Source organism: Sturnira hondurensis, unplaced genomic scaffold (assembly GCF_014824575.4).
Source record: "Sturnira hondurensis isolate 20B ecotype Veracruz unplaced genomic scaffold, ASM1482457v3 Scaffold0021632, whole genome shotgun sequence".
NCBI classification, from domain to species: Eukaryota; Metazoa; Chordata; class Mammalia; order Chiroptera; family Phyllostomidae; genus Sturnira; species Sturnira hondurensis.
In genome coordinates, this window is record NW_028094263.1 from 1,679,103 (window position 1) to 1,702,274 (window position 23,172).

Consider the following 23,172-nt stretch of genomic DNA (forward strand, 5'->3'; position numbering starts at 1 on the left):
GACGGCTGGTGGTTCCCTCAGATTCCCAGCTTCCTGGTGAGCGGGCTGTTCAGACTTCCTCAAAAGACACCCTTGCCTCAATCTGAGCTTGCAGGAGAGTGGGAAAATCAGGGAAGGTTAAGATTAAGACCCCTCCAGGGAAGTGAACCTCCAAGCTGAGCCCTTTCAGAACCCGTGACAGCCTTGGACAGCGCCCCAGAAGAGCACGGTGAGGGCCACTGTTAACTTTCCAAAAGCTAGATAGGGTTTGTTTCCGTCCCAATGCCAAATACAGAGATCCCGCCAGGACAGAAGCTATGTTGCAGAAAGAACTTCCCTGAGGATGGGTTCTGTGCCCGAAAGACAAGGCTTGGGGTCCCCGGGCTGCAGCTGACACTCGAGGTAGGGGGGTGGCTGGAGCGGAACTGCCCTGGGCAATGAAGAAACGGTGTTCCGGTCGGTGGCCGGACCTGGCTGAGGGCCCAGCAAGCTGCAACCCAGGGTCTTTGATGCTGATCCCAGCTCAGTGGCGAAGAAGGATGGACTCATGGCCTCCTTCCCCCCTCCACCCCCTGCGAGCCTTCTGCGCCTACAGGAAAGAGTCGGCTGTGTGTGGAGGGGTGGGCACCATTCACTCCCCAAATATTTACGGACTGTGTTCCTAGTGCTGGGCCTACAGCCAAGGCCCTCGGGTCAGGCCCTGGCTGCGTCCATTACTCTTGTCTCACTCAGTCAAGCAGGCTCTGGACACAGGGAGGGTAGGTGGGAGGAGGCAGGAGCCTGGCTCTCCCTGCCCTGGGGGATGGGAGATGCAGAACAGTAGCCTTGCCTGCTGGTCCCTCCCACAGCCCACCCGCCTGGCAGGAATCTGGCTGCATCCCAAAGGCTCAAGCCTGCTCTGGGGGGGAGAGGCTGACAAACTGGAGGCAGGGAGGAGCCCTCCCAGGCGCCCAGGATGGGGGTGGGAGCAGTGGCTCCTCTTTCCTCCCCTGGTTCAGATTATCCAGCCCCCCAAGAGCTGGACTGCCCTGGGTCCAGGCTGGGTCAGACAAGCTGCGGCCTGCCTGACATCCTGGGCGGGAAGCAGTCCCTGGAGGCAGAGCCGACAGGAAAAAATAATCAAGGAGCATGACAGGGGTGGGGGTTCTTCCCTGGGCCTGTCACTCCCTGGCTTGACAAGCAGCCACCTCCCAGAGCACACCGTCACGTCACACACACACACACACACACACACACACACACACACACACACACACACACAGTAGCTCTTAGGCACACACCCAGGGCTGCCCTCGGGTATAGAGTTAAGATACCGTCTGGGCCAAGTACAGGGGGACACCTTGTGTGGCTCCCTCCCTCTGCACCAGGACACAGGCAGCCTGCCCCGCTCCCAGGGCCCTTCTGGAGCCTCTGCCCTTGCGCCCCCCCCCGCGCCCCCCCCCTCTGTCTCTCTGTCCTCTCCTTATCTTTCATCTCTGAACAGACAGGCTAGGACAGGAAGGAATCCAGGGGCTGCCCACCTAGAAGGGGTTTGGTGGGAGGAGGGAGTCTAGGCCAGGAGAAGTGGTTGTGGTCCTCCTGCAGTACCCAGAGCCCAGATCATCAGCCTTCTGTCTCCCTTCCAGTCCTCGCCCGCACCCTGAAAGGTTTGGGGAGGCAACGTAGGAACAAACTGCATTTCTCTCCCTCTTGGTGTGGTTCAAGCAGCTAAGCTTGAACTTCAGCCAAGCCTCTCCCAACCAGGTAAACATCTGTTCCCCTCTCTCCCAAGGCCACACTCCCCAACAAACGCCCCTGAGGACTGGGAGGGAGGCTGCCCCACCCGCCTCTGGCAGAGACTGCTTTCTGCTCACAGCCAGTGGGAGGAGGGGCTGTTGGCTGGAGAGACTCCGGACCCCCGGGGTGGAGGTGGAGGGTGGTGTGAAGGTCTCCAATAAAAGATGGACCCTCTGCCCCATCCTGGCCTCACCCCTCTGGACCTGGGCTTCCCTGGCTGGAACTGATCAGCAGAGTGGGCTGGTCCTTCCACACCTTTTGGGGCTCCCAGCCAGGCTAGCAAGGGCAGGTCCACCTTAGAAACAGGGTGTGGGGGGCTCCCATGGGAGAGCAGAGCATTTCTTCCCAGCACCAAGCGGCCTCTTTTCCTTTATTTAAAAATTTTTTAAAGTTATTTCTATGTTTTTATTCTCACCTGAGGACCTGCTTATTGATTTTAGAGAGAGGGGAAGAGAGGGAGAGAGAGAGGGAGCTACCGATCATTTGCCTCCTTCAGGCGCCCTGACCAGCCAGCAACTGAATGAACCTGCAACCTAGGCATGTTCCCCAACAGGGAATCAAACCCGAGACCTTTTGGTTTACTGGATGACACTCAGCTGAGCCACTGTGGCCTGGGCTAAGCCCCCTCTTTTCTCCTTTCTTTTTCTCCAACCTCTAGAAGTTCCTCCCACCTCTCCTGAACTCAGAGGCCCCCAGCCCCTCAGGAAGTCTTCCAGGAGGAGCAGACCTCTCTCTGGTTGACTCACCAAGTGCCGGTGACCACCTCTCCTGGGTAAGCCTACACTGGGCCCCTCGGAGGAAACCCCGAGGGCCCCCCCCTCTGTAGCTTGGATGTCGGTCAGTATTAAGTGAGGAGACAAGGCAGAACAGGTCCCCCCTCCAGGTGGGGGCTGGTGTGGCCTACGCTCTGGGAGGTTGAGGGGTGGGGATGAAGGAGGGGACAGCCTCTTGGAGGAAGACATCTGGGATGGCTTGCTGGAGGAGGTGGCTTTTGGAGATGGGCCTTGATGAGGAGGAACCTCTCGCTTGGTGTCCAGGTCCACCTCTTGGGGCCCCGCGCTCCCGTACCGACCTGAAGCCTCCTTAACCCCTGGGAGAAAAGCGTGCTCCACGCCCTCCTGCCAGCTCACCCAGGCACCGCCTCATCTCCGCAGCCCCTACCTCCTCCACCATGCCTCCCAGCCTGCACCTGGACTACGTGATGGAACCTCTGGAGCCTCATCTGTGAGATGGAGTAAAACATTGCCTCTCACGGTCTTCGTACTGATGCTCGGGGGGCGTGCTGCTGACAGCTCTGTGAGAGGGGAGGCCCCCTTGATGTAACCCCTCTGGACATACTGGGCCCCTGGGGGGGAGGAAAGACAGCAGAGGGTTGGGAATTCCAACTCGTGAGAGGAAAATGAGATGCTACGGGCAAATGTCCTTCTCCCCCGCTCGCCGTAGGGGAGCTGAGGACCCCCGGCCTTCAGCTCCCCATCCCCAGCTGACCCCAAGGTCAAGGTCACTGTTGCCAACTCATCAGGGCTGACTCTCTCCTGGAATCAGCATTTAACTCCTTGTTTCTTTGGGATTTGAATCCTTCCCCCAAAAGACAGGCCTGGGGAGGGGTTTGAGAAAGGGGTTTTTAATAAGACATCACCCCCTAACTCAGTCTCTGTGAGGTTTGGAGAGAGGATTTTAACCCTTCTCCATCTCTCCGGACTCTCAGGATGGCCTCCTCCTCACCCATCTTCACAGCCAGTGATCGGTAAGTCTCTCTGAATCTCAGGATGAAAACATCCTATCAGAGGAATGGATGGCTTATCCCCTTGTCTTGTCGTAAACTCTGGAGCTGGGACGATCACTTTCATAGGCTTTTGGCTGGGAGGGACACCTCCAACCATCTCCCTGCAGGCTCTGTCTGCTCTTGGGGCCCAGGGACACCCGGCTCTGTGGCAGAACCTCATGTTCCATCTGCCCTCAGGCTGGAAGACGCTCAGCTCTGGCTGCAGACCTCTAGGTCATTCGAGTTGGGGATGCCCTTCTCAAACCTTTCCCCCTGCACTTGGTTGTTCTCATGCCTAAGATGTCCTCCTCTTCTCTTTTCTGTGGTTCCCACCATGGGCAACACTCAGTCGGCCCCGCCCAGGGACTCCCATTCGGATGTCTGCTTAAGAACTTGAAGGCTCTGGGACTTACCAACCTGAAGCCCAAGCACTTGATTTTCTCTTGCAGCACTGCCTGGCCTCCACGCCAACCGGGTGACCAGGAAGCCTGGCCCAGGAACGGGTGTCTTCACTCTAGTGCTATCCTCCACGTTGACCTTTACCATCGCTGTCTTGATCCCGTACTTAGGTTTTGTTCTCAAGAGCAGACACGATTCTGACCTTCAGCAGGGATTCCAGGGATTCCAGGCCTCTTTCTCCTGACCATGCCTCTCCTTCAAATTTGCTTCCTTCTGACCCTCCCCCTCCCAGACTGTAAAACACTCTGTGTTCCCTCTCTGGAGACCAGGGTGCTGCTCGGTCCTGGGAACAACTGGGCCTGCCTCCCAGTGCAGAGAAAACAGTGGCCTGTTAAACTCAAGTTGCTTTTCTGCCCCTTCGCCTGACTCTTTAACACCCTCTCCCTCTTCATGACCCACACGTACCTGGATCCACAGGCAGGGACAACTCTACGTTCATAATCTACAGGAAGTAGTTCTAGAAGAAAGGACTTTCATCCCTGCTCCCCAGAACCGGAACAGGTCTAGGTCATTAAAAATAAATTCATCTCAAAAACCAGAGCGGGGAAGAAGAGGCCATAAGCCCCCTTTTCGGGCCCTCTTTTCCAGAGCTGGCTGAACCCCACAAAGCGTGACTGATCCTAATTGTTTTATGGGCCTTTATGGTCAGGACTAGAGATTGGCTGGAAGTGCGCGGAAGGTGCTGAGGCTCTGGGAACCCCTGAAATAGGACACATCAGACCGCAACAACCCCCGAACCCTGCACGCAAAGACAGCATCGAAACAAGCTGCAGCCTAATGGGGACATCCTGTTCCACCCCATAACCCGATGAAAATGCAAAGCCCTGACCCCTCAGGGCTGGTGCAGGTGTGGGTCTCCACACGCAGCCCTTTCCCTCCCTGGGGAAGGTAAAAATGAAAGAACTCTGCTCTCTGCACTTTCTTCTCCTTGTGAATTCGTTCATAGCCCCTGTCACCCACCACCGAAACAGTCTCTCCTTCCAGCCTTTGGATATCAGTGAAGTGAATCTCTGTCGCCTCCTCCAATGACACTGGCCTTTGGCCACAAGTCTGTGTCCGTCTGGCTGGGAGGGGCTGAGCTTCTGCAGCCTGCACCAGCGCAGGAAGGAGCTTGGGGGAAGTTCGCTGACAGGGACTGGCCCTCCACTCGGTCTAATCTGCTCGGCTCACTTTACATGAAATCCAAGGGTCAGTCACCCAGAACCATGAATTCTCCAAACTTCCAGGCTTACCCTTCCCCTCTCATCTCCAAACCATATTGTGGTTTTAAGCTTGAGCCCCCTCCCCCTGCCACCCTAAGGGCCCTGGGTGCTCCCCTCTCCCTCTGATTTTGGCTTTGGCTGAGCTCTCCAAGTCTCTGCCTCTCACCTGTGGGATGTTGGCTCTGTGCTTTGCCAGCCCAGGTGTGGAATGCAACCCCCCCTTTAATTCCTCCCTAAATACTGTTCACCCAAGGTGGTGAGGTTAGAGGATCATTCCCGAGGGGTGGGGGCGATGGAGGAGAGAGGAGGCCTACTGAATATGAGATACCACTGATCTTCAAGAACCGCAGCGCCCTGTCCTCTCAGGGCCACACTTTCATCTCAGCCAGGTTGCCACCATCTTGTAGATTCTCAGCCACTCCTCTCTCTCTCTCTGTCTATCTGTCTGTCTCTCTTTCTGTCTCTTCTCCACACTCCACTTCCCATCGCCCCACATCTTCCGTCAAGAACTCTCTCCTGAAACCCAGAGCCCTCCCAGGCTATTAGCCGGAGCCACACTTCTCTTCATTTCAAATCCGGAGAGAGCCCAGCAAAGTATTTTCCCAGGCCGAGCTCACTCCCTCGGAGGAATTCTGCCTCCAGCTCTTACAACAGCAAATGCGCTTTTTGATTCTGCCCACTCCACTTAGATGGGAAAACTGAGCCCCCAAAGAGAAAACGACTTGCCAAGGGCTTTGCAGAGTGAGGAACAAAGCAGGAACAAGAATCTGGGACTCTTAACCGCCTAAGAGCTGTGTCAGACTCTAGGCAAGTTAATGAGTCTCTCTGGACCACTATTTTATTTTATTTTATTGTGCTGTGAAGGTTTTATTGAAGTGTCACGTACAGACAGAGGAGTGGATGGGTTTTCACAAAACACACACATTCGCATAACCAGATCCAGATAGAAAAACAGACTATTTCCAGGGCCCCCCAAACTCCCTCGGGCCTCCTCCCAATCTCTGCTTTCCCCGAAGGTTAACTACCATTCTGACTTCTCCTGCCATACAGTAGTTTTGCCTGTTTCTGACCTTTCTATCCACAGAGTCATATAATATGTGTTCTTCCGTATTCTCATGAGGCTTTCGAGATCCATCTGAGCTGTGCCCGCAGCTGCTGCCCGCTGCTCCCTAACGCCGTACAGCATATCGACACACAACTGGGCCTCCCCTTACTTATCCGTTCTACTGACGATGGACACCTGATTTCCTTCAGTTAGGGGCTGCTGACCACAATGCTGTGGCGAGTGTCGTCGTGCGTGCCGTTGGAGCGCAATGTCTGCCTTCCTGTTGGCTGCACGCCCAGATGACGTAGAATTTTGGGGGCCCGGCTACCGAACACGCTCAGCTGTAGGTGATGTCCTCATCAAGTTTTCCGCAGTCGGTTGCGCGCCAACTTACACTCCCACCAGCTGGGTCCAAGACCGCTACAAGCTTCACCCTCCGGACGAGCTTCACCCTCCGGCCGATATTGAGTAGCGCCCGTCTTTTTCATTTCAGCTCACGCGGGTTTTACATTTCCTTGGCGACTGATGCTATCACATACCTTCCCATAGGTTGGCAGGTTGTTTGGAAAGCCTTACTTGTGAAATGTCTGTTCAGGTCTCTCCCCTGTTTTCTGTTGGATGGTCCATTGTGTTCCTATTGATCCGTAAGGGTTATTTATATATTCCAGACACAACCTCTTTGTATTTCTAATATCACCAACTCTGTATCTTGCCTTTTGCTTTTTTTTAAAAAAATATTTATTCATTTATTTATTTACTCCTTTGGGAGAGGGGAAGAGAGGAACGAAGAGAGGGAAAGAAACATCGATTGGTTGCCTCTTGTCCCCAAACCCACAACCTAGATATGTTCCCTGACCAGGAATCGAACGGACATTCTTTCACTTTGCAGAGACAACAGCCAATGAATGAAGCCACAGCAGGTGGGGGCACCTTTCACTTTCTTTTTCCTGCTTTTTTTTTTGGTTTAGTTTTTTAAAAATCTTTTAAAGTATATTTTATTGATTATGCTATTACAGTTGTCCCTTTTTTTTCTCCCCTTTCTCCCCTTCCCCCTTGCACCACTCCTCCCACCAGCATTTAACCCCTTAGTTCATGTCCATGGGTTGTACATATAAGTTCTGTGGCTTCTCCATTTCCCATACTATTCTTAACCTCCCCTTGTCTATTTTGTACCTCCCATTTATGCTTCTTGTTCCCTGTACCTTTCCTCCCATTTCCCCCCTGCCCCCACCCCACTGATAACTCTCCATGTGATGTCCATTTCTGTGATTCTGTTCCTGTTCTAGTCGTTTGCTTAGTTTGTCTTCATTTTTGTTTTTTAGGTTCAGCTGTTGATAGTTGTGAGTTTGTTGCCATTTTACTGTTCATAATTTTGACCTTTTTCTTAGATAAGTCCCTTTTACATTTCATATAATAAGGACTCGGTGATGATCAACTCTTTAACTTGACCTTATTTGGAAAGCACTTTATTTGCCCTCCCATTCTAAATGAGAGCTTTGCTGGATAGAGCAATCTTGGATATTAGCTTTTCATGACTTTGAATACTTCTTTCCAGCCCCTTCTCGCCTGAAAGTTTTCTTCTGAGAAATCAGCTGATAGTCTTATGGGAACTCCTTTGTAGGTAACCATTTCCTTTTCTCTTGCTGCTTTTAAGATTCTCTCTTTATCTTTAATTTTGACTAATGTAATCATGATTGTCTTGGTGTGTTTCTCCTTGGATCCAATTTTTGGGGATTCTCTGAGCTTCCTGGACTTCTAGAAATCTATTTCCTTCATGAGATTGGGGAATTTTTCCTTCATTATTTTTTCAAATAAGTTTTCCACTTCTTGCTCTTCCTCTTCTCCTTCTGGCACCCCTATGATTCAGATGTTGGAACGTTTAAAGTCATCCCAGAGCCTCCTAAGCCTCTCCTCATTATTTTTGAATTCTTGTATCTTCATTGTGTTTCAAATCATTGATTCGAACTGTTGGTTCCCTGTATAGTTTTCTTTATTTCAATTTGCACAGCCTTCACTTCTTCCTCTATTTTGTGTCCATACTCAATCATTTCTGTGAGCATCCTGATTACCAGTGTTTTGAACTCTGCATCTGATAGATTATCTATCCCCTTGTCACTTAGTTCTTTTTCTGGAGTTTTATTCTGTTCTTTCCTTTGGGCCATATTTTTTTTTGTCTCGGGGCACCTGTTGTGTTGTAAGGGGCAGAGCCTTCGATATTCACCAGGGACGGGCAACCCACATCGCTGCATTGTGGTGCTGTGGGGGGGAGGGGTCTAAAAGGGAACACTGACACTTACTGGGCTCTTGCCCCACTTTCAGTCACTCCCCCTGCTACCCACAAGTGAGTTGGGCCCTTTTGGTGCTGATTCCCCAGTGGGTGGGTTTGTGTACCTTCTAGGACCCTGTGGGGGGTCTCCAACAAACTCTCCTGTGAGGCTGGGAGTTTCTCCCACCACCGCAACCCCCACAGTTTTTTACAGCCAGAGTTTTTGAGACTTTAGTTTCCCATGCTGGAACTCTAGGCCGTGCAATCTGTCTCGCTCCCTGGCTTATCCGTAGGTGAATATGAGACCGCCAGCTGCCACCTTACCTGCCCGGTCCACTGCCTTGCCGCATGGCCTCTCTGGCCCTAGCTGCCCATCTCTGCTCCTCCTAGCAGTCTGGACAGATGTTTCTTCTTTTTTAAAAAAATATTTTATTTATTTATCTTTAGAGGGGAAGGGAAGGAGAAAGGGAGAGAAATATCAATGTATGGTTGCATCTGCCGAGGACACACAATGTATCATGTGTCCCCTGCCGGGAACTGGCCTGCCACCCAGGCATGTGCCCTGACTGGGAATCGAACTGCGATCCTCTGGTTCGCAGGCCCGTGCTCAATCCACTGAGCTACGCCAGCCAGGGTAGATGTTTCTTCTTTAACTCCTTGGTTGTCAGACTTGCATACAGTTCAATTTTCTGGCAGTTCTGGTTGTTTTTTTGTTTTTAAATTTGTTTTTGTCCTTCTTTTGGTTATGCGAGGAGGCACATTGTGTCTACCTACACCTTCATCTTGGCCGGAAGTCAACCTCCCCTTTTACTTTCTTAGTGATGACTTTTGAAAAGCAGAAGTTCTTCATTTTAATGAAGACTAATTCATCACATTTTTTCCCTTATGCTTAGTATTTTTTTTGTGTTCTGTTTAAGAAATCTTTGCTTACGTCAAAGCCATAAAGATCGTCTATATTTTTCATCTAGCGGTTTTATCATTTTTATTTAAATCTTTATTAATCTGAAATTTTTTTTGGCATGGTATGAAGTAGGGAGCAAGGTAACTTTTTTCCATAAGAATATCCAGTTGACCCATCATCGTCTATTGAAACAAACATTCTTTTCCCAATATACATGGCAGTATCATCGGTGTCAGAAATCAAGTGCCCATATATGTGTGGGTCTGTTTCAGGGCTTTCTATTTCGTTCTACTGGTTGGCCTATCCTTGTATTAATACAACACTGTCTTAATACCTAATGCTAGAAATCCTCCAGCTCTGCTCTTCTTTAAGAGTGCCTTGGCTATTCTTAGTCTTTTGCATCTCCATATCAATTTTAGAATCTATAAATTGTCACTACAAATGTTGACACGTTTGTAAATGTGTCAGCTTGTCAGTGCACACACGTGCATGTATACACACACACACAATCTGCCAGGATTCTGACTGGGGTTGCATTGAATCTATAGATTGATTTGGGAAGGATTGACCCATTTACAACATTGAGTCTTCCAATCCATGAACATCGTATATTCCCTTTATGACTTAGGCATTTTAAATGATCTCTCAATAATGTTTTGTCGTTTTCTGCGTATTGTATGATCTTGCCCTTTTTTTGGTCTAAGTTATTTGTAGGTAGGTATATGATATTTTTATAGTGTGTAAATGGTACTGTCTTTGTAATCCCTTTCCATAAGTATGCATTGGTAGTATATTGAATAACATTTGGTTTCTTTTTCAAAAATATTTTATGTTTTATTTTAGAAGGGGGGGGAAAGATGGAGAAAGAGAGGGTGAAAAACATGGGTTGGTTGACTTCTGTACATGCCCTGGGGGACTGAACCTGCCACTCAGGCATGTTGGGGAATCGGGAGATTAAACCTGCTGAGCTTTTGGTTCAAAGGACAAGAGATGATGCTCAACCAACTGAGCCACACTGGCCGAGCCACACAGGCAGGGGCAAATTTCTTTTTTTTTAAAGATTTATTTATTTTTTAGAGGAGAAGGGAGGAAGAGAGAGAGAGAGAGAGAAACATCAATGTGTGGTTGCTTCTTACATGGCCCCCACTGGGGACTTGGCCCACAACCCAGGAATGTGCCCTGACTGGGAATCGAACCTGCAACCCTTCGGTTTGCAGTCCGCCTCAATCAACTGAGCTATGCCAGCCAGGATGCAAATTTCTTATATTGATCCTGTATCCTTGTATTTAGTGGCCTTACTAAATTTACTTCTCCATTCTTTTTTTTTTTTAGATTTTGATATCTTAATTTTTTTAACATAAGTTGCTTTTTGCAAGCTAGGCAACAGAAACAAACCATGGTAGTCTAGTTCTCTAGGGATCCAGGCCAAATCTTGTGATCTTCAGCAGAATGACTTCATAATACAAGGCACTAACAAAAGGGCTGTAAACTCTAAATAACAACCAGTTACCTACATTTCCCTTAGAAAACAGCCCAAAATCCAGTCCTTAAGAATGTGATATACAAAACACCTTAGTCTATAATGAATAGAATTTCCCAAATTACTTGGTGAACCAGATCAGAGCTGACCCAAGGAGTGATGAACCGAGAAAGTGTTGACATTTTCAAAACATGCTCTGAGGCTTTAAAATTCCTGACAGCTCCTAATAGGAAAGCAAGTAGAAGACATTACAGATGCATCCACACCACTATTTGATTTTGCCAAGGTCTTCCACTAGAACATGAAGTTACAGCAGAGGGGACAAGATACTTAGATATTTTCAAAATAAATTACTCAGTAATAAGAAATCTGATACACTGCATTCTTCCCTTTGCCACAAGAACAAACTGACAATTTGAAAGAAATGCTGCCCCCGCTGGTGTGGCTCAGTGGATTGAATGCTGGTCTGCACACCAAAGGGTTGCTGGTTCAATTCCCAGTCAGGGCACATGCCTGGGTTGCAGGCCAGGTCTCCAGTTGGGGGTGCGAAAAGCAACTACACATTGATGTTTCTCTCCCTCTCTTTCTCCCTTCCCTCTCCCTAAGAATAATAAATTAATTTAAAAAAGAAATTGTTCAATCCTAAAAAGAATGGTGGCAGCAACACTCCCCCCTACAGAGTAACCCCTGCTTTTCCATACGATTAACGTTGCTATTCTTCTACGATACAGGTTCATGCGGAAAAACTTGTCAGCTTTTTGCCTGGGCCAGGAGGTGAAAAACAGAGCATGCCCTACTTAGCTAATTGTAAGCTGTTAACATCTTCAGGATGGACCCATAAAACCTGGCCATTGTTTTGTTAAACATCTGCAAACCGCAGAATTCCTTAGCCCTGAGCCAGAGTTTCTGCTCAATATCTTAAAACTGAGCTCAGTCTCTGCTGCTCGGGGCTGAAGCGGGTGCGCGTCATCAAAGTCTGGAATGTGGTCGTAGGAGTAACCCCAGTAGCCTTTGGAGGCACAGCCAGCGATGCCTGCGCAGGTGGTAGACTCCTGGCAAGAACACCAGGACGCCAATCATCAAGATGGGGATGGCAGTCTGCGGGGCCGCCCCCCCCCCCCCCCCCGCCCCTGCTGATATAGCCTGCCAGCAGGAGGGGGCCTGAGGTGATGCGAAAGGCACCAATCAAAAACAGCACTGTACCAAGCACAGTGGCCTTATATGGGACCTTAGGAGGACGGCTTTTCTTAAACTGAAGGTCGATGTAGCCATTATCAGCGCTGGAGAGCCTTGGGTATTTCACTTTCCTAACGGGAGTTCCATCGGCCAGGTTGGTACGAGATGGCGTCATAATGCGCTGACACAGCTAGAGTTGGAGCACCCTGCCAAGTCCCCGGCGAGCCAACAGCTTGCTCACTGTCGGAAACAGAGATGCTCCTGACTCACCTACCTGCTGCCACCCCACCCCACCCAGGCCAGCCCAGCGCCAGAAATCCACTTATTGACTCTACTAGTTTTATGTTTGGGGGATTCTCTCTGGGTACCGTTATGCCATCTATATATTGACAGTTTTATTTCTTCCTGTAGAATTCTCTTACCTTTTTTTTTTCTTGTCTTATTGCTCTGCCTGGGACTTTCATGGTAGTGCCGCGCAGATGTGGTGATAGGGATAGCCCGGTCTAGTCTCTGATCTCAGCAGAAAAGCTTTCCGCGTTTCACTACTAAGGTTCATGTTGACTCTGTGTGTATGCGCTGTTTGGAGATCCTTTTCATAGTACCACTTTTTCGGACACACTTTTCTAAGAGAATGGTCTGAGGAGCACGGGGCAGGGGCAGGGGGTAGGGGGCCCCCTGAGAGGGCCCTGCTCCTCACTCAGAAAACTGAACAGACTTGTCTCTGAAGGGAGAACAACTCCATGACGACTCTGCTCCATATCCTCCATCAGAACTTGGCCAAAACGTCAGTCCAGTAGAGGGCGCCAGTGGGCACGTCCCTTCAGCTCTGGAACATGAGGCCAGCAATCTATTTCTGTCGCTCCTCAGGGAAACTGAAACTTACATCAGGGTAATGAATAATCTTAGGTCACACAGCAAGTTAGTGACAGAGTCAGAATAAGAATGAAGAGCCAGGCCCTCTTCAGCCACTGCTCTGTGGTTTTGGGATTTGGGAGATGGCCAGAGGGCAAAATTAACGTGCATGTAAGTTCCAGGAACTGGGCAACTTGGTCCAAGCACTGGGCCCAAGACCCACAGTTTCTGTGTAAAGAAGGTGAGCCAGCGGCTCCTCCTTCAGCCAGAGGGGCAGGGGGCTCAGGGCTCGTGGAGGTGGGGGGCAGATGGAAACGCTGGCCCTTATTTCTAGTCCTGTGTTGTTTAGAAGACTTTGGGGAACTTTCTCCAGGTAGGACTCAGACCATCAGCCTGGAAGGGTCTTCGAGGCCAAGCACTTGGACATCAGGACCTCAGGGCTCTGCTGAGTGGGAAGAGCCAATGGCCAGAGAGGGTGATTCTTAGACTGAAGACACACACCTGCCCCCAGTTCCACATTCCTGGCAGTGGTGTGGAACTGGGGGCAGACCAAACCCAGAGTTCTTGGATGCCTGGAATACAGACAAAGTCCCGGCAGACAACCCTGGCCTGGTCCCCCCACCCCCACCCCCGACCCTACTCCTACCCTCAGACTGTAGGGTGACAGAGAGAAGAGGGTTCCGAAGGGAAAGAGAAAATGGAGGGAGAAGAAGAACAGAACAGACCAGAAAAAGAAAGAGTGAGGATTTAGACATGAGTCCAAGGTGCAAGGGCCTGGGAGGCCCCTGGAGTGACCTGAGCCTGTGGCCTGGCTCAGGGCTGGGGAGAGACAAGCAAACGGAGACACAGAATATCCCAGAGGGGCAGCATTCTCCTCTCCAGCCGCCCCTCCCCCACCCACGGGGAATGTGCGGAATGTGATGAGCTGATAAGATTGGGACTCCCATTCCACCTGGCACGGAGCACTTTGGGTGGGGTGCTTTCCACCCCCACTTATTGGAGGGGATTTCGGGAGGCAGTGAGGAAGTTTTCAAAGGCCATATCCTAAAGGAGAAGTTCACAGAAGTTCTGAGGGTGGGGTGCTCCGCTTGCAGGGCTAACGGGCCAGCTGCCAGGGCCATGGGCATGGCCAGATGCTTTCCAGCTGAGCTGCACTGTGACTCAGGGCCTGGGCAAAGGAAGGGGTTCCTGACTGCCAGGGCAGCTGGGGCAGAGGGGAGAGTGGAGGGAGGTAAAGCCATGGCTGGCACTCTCCCAGAGGACAGGTCTCCACGGCTGCTGGGCAAGGAAACCATCTGAAGCCCTGTCCAGAGTGACCCCAGTGGGTGCTGTCCCACCCCCGCTGGGTCTGGAGTTCCAGTCCCTAAGAAGCAGAGTAGGGCTCCTGGGGTCCTCATGGAGGTGGGGTCCTCCAGTTCCATCCAAGGCAGTTACGTGGGCACACAGACACTCTCAGTTGTGTCCTTAGCATCCAAGCTGACCCCTGCCCACCCCGCCTTCCTGAGGCTCCATGGGTTTCCTCAACTCCGCTGAGAGCTTCAGCCCATGCTTACTGAGCCCTACTACATACCAGGCACCGTGCCAGGTCCTGAGGCTTTGATGGTGAGTGAGGTGGCTCTTCCTGCCCTCCTGAGGCTGTACCTCAGGGGATGGAGTAAATAGCCAAGGCATGGATGATTCCAGCAGGAAACACCGGTGCTGGGAGCCGAGAGGAAGGGGAGGAGAGAGAGAACAAGGCTTGAGAAAGGTGGGAAGGGTGCAGCCTCAAGGCCCCTGGGACCTGGGCTTGCTCCAGGTACCCGCTTTCCTCTCCTTGAATGGACATTTCTGAGGAAGTTTGCCAGAACAGAGCAAAGGGAAAGGAGTGTGGGAGGAGCACAGGAGGGCGGGGGTGCTGGTGGTTTGAGGGTCGACCTGTTGGGAGGAAGGACAGAGGAAGAGAAAACCTCAGCCCCAGTAATCACCTTGTGGCTACACCTGTGACCCGCTGCCTATCTCCCTGAGAGCCGGTTGGAGGAGACCCAAACCTTGCCCAGGGCCCACTGCCCGTTGGCTCTCGATGCAGAACAGCGGGCGGAGGCACCACCCCGCACGGTTGCAGTGGGAACGGACCCAGGCAGCAGCCTGCCCCAGAGACACCATTCAGCTGTTCGGACCCTGCCCCGGGCACATGACCCGCTGCTGAGTAGAGAGGAGCTGTGCTAAGGCTGTAGAACAGAGGCCTCGTATTGGCCACTTTTGTTTCTACCTCACACCCAGCACAATGCCTGCTGGCTCATATAAGGAGCCCAAAGTGCTTCGGGAGTAAAAACCATGAATGAATAAATGATGGATGGATAAACAAATTCATCAGCCAATCTGAGTTCCCAAGCAGCCAGAGTTCCCATCAGTTAGAAATAGGCAGGCCTGCCACCTGGTGGCGATTGAGATAACTGCAGCCCATGGTCCGCGCCCAGCATCGCCCTTCTCCCCAGGGCTAACCCCCCCGAACCGCAACCATTCACACTGACCTGAACAGAGTAGTAGTACATATATACAATGGGCTGTTACTTGGCCCTAAAAAAGAATGAAATACTACCCTTTGCGACAGCATGGATGGACCTGGAGCGTTATGTTAAGTGGGAAATAAGACAGTCAGAAAGAGACAAGCACCATATGATTTCACTCATATGTAGAATCTAATGAACGGAATGAGCCAACAAGCAACACAGAGACAGACCCGTAGATGGAGAGCAGGCTGACAGCTGGCGGTGGGGGCTGGGTGGGAGGTGTGAGGGATGGAACAAAAAAGACAAAAAGAGAGAAACTCACGGACACAAACAACAGTGTGGTGATTATGGGGTGGGGGAGTGGGGGAGGGAGGTCGAGGAGGTTCGCGGGGTGGGGGTGGGGGAATAAATGGGGGTGGGCGGAGACTTGGCTCGGGGTGGCGGGCACGCCACACGGCGTTCCCACGATGTGTTGTGGACTTGTGCACCTGAAACCTGGATAATTTGGTTAGCCTGCTACATTTGATAAAAAGGAAAACAAATCTTACCATTTGTGGCAGCGGGGATGAACCCAGAGGGTATTATGCTAAGTGAAGGAAGTTGGACAGAGGAAGACAAATACCATAGGATTTCGCTGATATGTGGAACCTAAAGAACAAAATAACCGAAAAAAAACCCCAGAAACACACTCATGGATACAGAGGACAGACTGCTGGTTGCCAGAGGGGATGGGTGTCGGGGTGCTGGTGAAGGGGGGTGCAGCAGAGATGGGGAGTTACAGAGCAGGCATGGGGATGTCAAGTGCAGCACAGGGAATACAGTAGTGACATTTGTGGTAACCGTGTGTGGTGCCAGGTGGGGACCCTTCCAGGCTGATGGTCTGAGTCCTTATCTGGAGAAAGTTCCCCAAAGCCTTCTAAACAACACAGGACTAGAAACAAGGCGGAGTCCCTTGGTGAAGTGTGTAATTGTCGAACCACGACATTGTACATCTGACACGAATGCAAAATAATATCGGATGTTAGAAGGAGAAGGAGAGGAAACTGACCCCAGGCCCCCTCGGCCCCCTCCCTGCCCCAGCCCACACCGCCTTATTTCCCAGCACACTCCTGGCCGTTTTCTTTCACTTTTCAAAGCCTCCAAGGAAAGAGATTCCTCCCTCGACTTTGCTCGTTGTTCAGTCTCACCTGTGGTGTCCCCTTTATGTTTTCGTCCTGTCCTTTCTTGTCCTCGAGGCAGAAAGAGAATGAGACCCCCTCCCCTCACTCAGACGGGGGTGGGGGGGGTGGACAGAGGAGGTCAGCCTGGCCTAGCAAGAATTCTGTCTGTCTGTTCGTCTGTCTGCCTGCCTCTTCCCCCACTTACAAACAAATACATTAAGTTGGTTGGTTTGTGCCAGGATGGGTCGTTCCCATCTGCTTCTCAATTAATGTGGGGAAACTGGACCTCTTCCTCCTACGAGGAAGAAAGACAGATTCCAGGCTTCTCTGAGGGGCCTGGACAGCCCCAGGCGCTACCAGGGGCCTGGAGCCACACCCTGCCATTCACCACACAGAGCAGGGCCCGGTGGGGACACCCAAGAGCCCACCAGCTCTAAATAAAACAAGGAAGTAACTGGCCCAGAGAGGGATGCTGAGGCCTGGGCGGGGTAGGGCAGTGAGGTGGGGAAGGAAGTGGGGTGGAGGGGTATTTGGGAGGCTGGAGCAGTCACACTGGGGGACTGACTGATTGTGGTCCATGGGAGGGCAGTAAACTGAGTAACTGGCAGAGCTGTGGCCAAGAGGAGGAGCAGCAAAAGAGAGTGTTTAGGGATGAAGACAGCAAGTTCGATTTCCAACAGACGGCGGTTCAGCTGCCTGCGGGACATCCGAGTTGGAGCATCCAGAAAACGCCAGGACTGCCAGCTCTGGACTCAGGGGAAGGCCTGTGCCCGAACTATAGCTCTAAAGGCCATAAGGGTGCAGGGAGCACGCGAACTGAGGGCAGGAGCAGGGTCGCAGGGCATCCTGGGATGCCCTGGCTGAGTCCAAGTGCTGGGAAGGAGCAGGAATCAGACACAGTCTCCGTCCTTGAGAAACTCCCTGTCCAACGATAAGTGAGACATGTTAATAGATCATCTCGTATAATATGGGAAGTGATAAAGTGGATGCATGTTTGCTTGGCTCCAGGGATCTGGCCAAAAACAATTTAGCGGAAAGCACTTTGGCTCCCCGCCGAAGGGGTAATGGACAGCTGAGAACGCTTTTGCCTGCACAGCGTCTATTCCCTCTTCTGGTAAAAGCCCCTCTTTAGGGATCCACTTCTCCACTCTCCCAACGTGTGTTTGAGGGAGCTGGCTCCCTCCAGCGCTCCCTTCCACTCTGGGGTGAGTGCAGGACCCGGGCTGAGCCATTCCCTTTAAACACAGCAAGTCGTTCAAGGGTGAGCATGTGACCCAAGGGCACCGGCTAAGACTCACATCCAGGCCTGTGTCTGGGGAAGTGTTTTCCAGCTAAGACTGCTGGGAGAGGATCATGTCAGCTCAGGCGGGGAGGGGGGGCCACAGGAAGCTGACAGAGGCGGGGTGGACATGGTGACATCATTTGAATTCTGTGAAGTACATCCAGGGCCTGGATTTCTTTTTTTTCTTAAAGATTTTATTTATTTATCTTCGGAGGGGAAGGAGAGAGGGAGAGAAACATCAATGTACGGTTGCCTTTTGTGCGTCCCCTGCTGGTAGTTAGCCTGCAAGGAACCGGCCTGCAACCCAGGCATGTGCCCTGACTGGGAATCGAACCACGATCGTCTGGTTCGCAGGCCCGCGCTCAATCCACTGAGCTACGCCAGCCAGGGCTAGGGCCTGGATTTCTTTAGGCAGCAAAACCCCTCCCCCACTGCGGTGAACTTTTCAGAGGCCAGTCTGGGACAGAGCCGTAGCAGACACACACGCACACACAAACAATATAATATATAACCTGTAGCTGTTTTATGACTTTAACACAAAAATATGAAAATAGGTACTTATTTGAAGTTATATGCTATTCTCTATTGTTTTTCTGGTCCTTAAATGCTGCTATTTAAACAAAAGGACAATAGGATTAGTTAAAAGAAGCAATTAGTACTAATGGGTAGCAGGAGTAATTAAAAATATATGTGGGAGAAAGATATAACTGTATCATTGTGACATCTCTTTTTGTCCTCTGAGACAATTTTAAAAATCTATTTCAACTCTCTTTTAAAATTTATCTCTAATTAGTGTTGCCATACAATATTTTATCAGTTTCAGATGTACTTCATATTGATTCAACATATTTTAACTCCTTAAAATTCTGTATTGGATATTTAAATCCTGTTAGCTACATTATTTTGTATTCTTAAGGTACATGAATGTAAGACTGTTAAGAAAAAGAACATAAAGTCCCAGGCAGGTTTGATTCCCAGTCAGGACACATACAAGAAGCAACCAATGAATGAATAAATAAGTGGAACAATAAATCGATCTCTCTCTCTCTCTCTCTCTCTCCCCCTTCTCCCTGCCTCTCTAAAATCAATCAATAAAAAAATTTCTAGAGAGAATATAGAGGTAATAGGACAAATCAAACAGATAGTACCCATACTTAATTTTTCAAAACAGCAATGACCCATTTCTTTCTGTCCCATGACGTGGCGGGATAGTTTGACTCCTCACGTTTTCTATCCCAATAACGCTCTCAGCCCTGCCCCCAGCCTTTACTTAGGGCAGCCTCCTTTCCTTTTACGCAGACTGTCAAACTTAGCATTCACTGTGACCTACAGCTCTGCTCTTATGAAGCCCAGGTGATGCTGGTTCCGTGTGCCGGTCCAGTGCAATGACATCAGACTGAACGGCCTCTCCACGAGGCAGCCGGGCACCGAACGCTTGGGAGCTCACTTATGGCAACAGCAGGTCTTCGACCTCGTGGCCATTGCGGCTCTTCTTCCGAATGTCTGGCCACTCGGGAGCTACAGACCAGCTGCTCATCCGCCAGGTCCTTTTGCATCTAGGAATTTCCTCACATACACTGTCAATGTCTAAAACGCCCTTCGTCTTTAAACACTGGAATGTCATTGGAAATTTAACTTCTTTCTCAGGGAAAGTGGGTTTTCCCCCCCCATTATTTATTTATTATTTTTAAAATATATTTTATTGATTATGCTATTAGAGTTGTCCCATTTCCCCCCCTTCATTCCCCTTCACCTTGCACACCCCCTCCCCGCTTCCCCCCTTTAGTTTATGTCCATGTGTTACAAGTTCTTTAGCTTCTACATTTCCCACACTACTCTTGCCCTCCCCCTATCTATTTTCTACCTACCATCTATGTACTTATTCTCTGTACCTTCTCCCCCCTTCTCCCCCTCCCACTCCCCTGTTGCTAACCCTCCATGTGATCTCCATTTCTATGGCTCTGCTCCTGATCTAGCTGTCCTTTTGGTTTGCTTTTGTTTTAGGTGTGGTTGTTAATAACTTTGAGCTTGCTGTCCTTTTACTGTTCATATTTTTTATCTTCTTTTTCTTAGATAAGTCCCTTTAACATTTCACATAATAAGGTTTCACATAATAAGGCTTGGTGATGATGACTTTTACCTTATCTGAGAAGCACTTTATCTGTCCTTCCATTCTAAATGAAAGTTTTGCTGGATAGAACAATCTTGGATGTAGGTCTTTGAATTTCATGACTTGGAATACTTCTTTCCAGCCCCTTCTTGCCTGAAAGTTTTCTTCTGAGAAATCAGCTGACAGTCTCTTGGGCACTCCTTTGTAGGTGACTGCCCCCTTATCTCTTGCTGCTTCTAGGATTCTCTCCCTCATTTTAATCTTGGCTAATGTAATTATGATGTGCCTTGGTGTGTTCCTCCCTGGGTCCACCTTTTTTGGGACTCTCTGAGCTTCCTGGATTTCCTGGAAGTCTATTCCCTTTGCCAGACTGGGGAAGTTCTCCTTTATTATTTGTTCAAATAAGTTTTCCACTCATGGCTGTTCCTCTTCCCCTTCTGGTACCCCTATAATTCGGATGTTGGAATGTTTAAAGATGTCCTGGAGGTTCCTAAGTCTCTCCTCATTTTTTTTTGAATTCTTGTTTCTTCATTGTTTTCTGTTTGTTTGATTGTTTCTTTCTTCCTTCTGGTCCACTCCATTGATTTGAGTCCCAGTTTTCTTTCCATCACTCTTGGTTCCCTGTGCATTTTCCTTCATTTCACTTAGTGTTGACTTCATTTTTTCATCTAATTTGCGACCAAAATTGACCAGTTCTGTGAGTATTCTGATCACCAGTATTTTGAACTGTGCATCTGATAGGTTAGCTATCTTTTTGTCACTTAGTTGTATTTTTTCTGGAGCTTTGATCTGTTCTTTCATTTGGGCTATTTTTTTAAAGATTTTATTTATATATTTTTAGAGAGAAGGGAAGGAAAGGAGAAAGGGAAAGAAACATCAATGTGTGGTTGCCTCTCACATGCCCCCCACCTGGGACCTGGCCTGCAACCCAGACATGTGCCCTGACTGGGAATCAAACCGTGACCCTTTGGTTGGCAGCCCACGTTCAATCCACTGAGCTACATCAGCCAGGGCTTTGTCTTTTACATTCCATATATAAGTGACGTTATATGGTATTTGTCTTTGTATTTCTTTTTTTAAAAGACAAACATTATGTTTTTTTTATTTTTAAAAGTTTTTATTGTATATTTTCCATTACCATTTAGTCCCCTTATACCCCACACCCTCCGCAGTCGCCACACTGTGGTCCATGTCCATGAGTCCTTTTTTCTTTTTGCTCAGTCCCTCCACCCCCTTGCCCCGTCACCTAGCAAGATGACTTAGCTGTCAGCCTGCTCTCCATCTATGAGTCGGTCTCTATTTTGCTTGTTAGTTCAGTTTGTCCATTAGCGTCCTCATATGAGGGAAATCATATGGTATTTGTCTTTGTCTGACTGTTTATTTCATGTGGCCTAATGTTCTCCAGTTCCATCCATACTGTCACAAAGGGTAAGACTTTCTTCTTTGTTATGGCTGAGCCGTATTCCACTGTGTAAATGTCCCATAGTTGTTTTATCCACTCATCTACTGATGGACACTTGGGCTGCTTCCATATCTTGACAATCGTAAATAATGCTGCGATGAACATAGGGTGCTTATGTTCTTCTGAATTAGTGTTTCGGGTCCCTTTGGATATATTCTCAGAGGTGGGATCACTGGGTCAAAAGGCAGGTACCCTTTTAATTCTGAGGTACTTCCATTCTGTTTTCCACAGGGGCTGCACCAATGTGCATTCCCACCAACAGTGCAAAAGTGTTCCCCTTTTTATTTTTTAAATTATATTCTTCATTATATTTTATTGATTATGCTATTCCATTTGCCCTGATTTTCCCGCTTTGTCCCCCTCCACCCAGCACCCCACCCTCCTTCAGGCAATCCCCCCACCATTGTTCATGTCCATGAGTCATGCACATAAGTTCCTTGGCTACTCCATTTCCTATACTGTATTTTACATCCCCATGGCTGTTCTCTGACTACCTATTTGTACTGCTTAATCCCCTCACCTCTTCAGTCATTCCCCCATAACCCCCTCCCGATAGCAACCATCAAAATGCTCTCTGTATCCATGATTCTGCCCCTGTTCTTCTTGTTTGCTTAGTTTTTTGATAGATATGTATTTATTGCCATTTTATTGGTCATAGTTTTGATCTTTTTTTCCTTAAATAAGTTCCTTTAACATGTTTTATAACAATGGTTTGGTTATGATGAACTTCTTTAGCTTTTTTCTTGCCTAGGAAGCTCTTTATCTGCCCTTCAATTCTAAATGATATCTTTGCTGGGTAGAGCAATTTTGGCTATAGGTCCCTGCTTTTTGTGACTCTGAATATTTCTTGACAATCCCTTCTAGCCTGCAAAGTTTCTTTTGAAAAATCAGCTGACAGTCTTAAGAGAACTTCCCTGTAGATAACTAACTGCTTTTCTCTTCCAGTTTTTAAGATTCTCTCCTTATCTTTAAACTCTGTCATTTTAATTATGACGTGTCTTGGAGTGAGCCTCTTTGTATCCATCTTATTTGGGACTCTCTGTGCTTCCTGGATTCACATGTCTATTTCCTTCGCCAAATTATGGCAGTTTTCTTTCATTATTTTTTCAAATAGAGTTCTGATTTCTTGCTCTTTCTCTTCTCCTTCTGGCACCCCTATTATACAATTGTTGGAACGCTTGAAGTTGTCCCAACTTGAAGTTGTTGGGACACTTGAAGTTGTCCCAGCTGCTTTCTCTATTCCTTTTTTAAAATTCTTCCTTTTTCTTGTTGATTGGCTGTTTTTTGTTCCTTTATGTTTCAAATCATTGATTTGATTCTTGTTTTCATCCATTCTACTGTTGTTTCCCTGTAAATTATTTTTTTAAGATTTTATTTATTTATCTTTAGAGGGGAAGGGAAGGGGAGAAGGAGAGAAATATCAATGTATGGTTCCCTCTTGTGCATCCCCTGCTGGGGACTGGCCTGCAACCCAGGCATGCGCCCTGACTGGAAATTGAACCAGAGATCCTCTGGTTTGCAAGCCGGCACTCAATCCACTGAGCCACACCAGTCAGGGCTAAATTAATCTTTATTTTAGTTAATGTATCCTTCACTTCTGACTGAATCTTTTTTATGCTTTCGAGGTACTCACTGAGTTCCTTGAGCATCCTTATAACCAGTGTTTTGCGCTCTGTGTCTGATAAATTAATTATCTCCCTTTTGTTTAGTTTTTTCCTGGAGTTTTGATCTGTTCTTTCATTTGGGCCATGCTTCTTTGTCTCCTCAT

The 23,172-nt window shown here is 49.0% G+C and overlaps 1 pseudogene; it reads right to left on the reverse strand.

Moving 5' to 3' along the window:
• Window positions 1-866: 866 nt before the first annotated feature.
• Window positions 867-12,224, reverse strand: LOC118977996 (transmembrane protein 230-like; annotated as a pseudogene).
• Window positions 12,225-23,172: the final 10,948 nt, after the last annotated feature.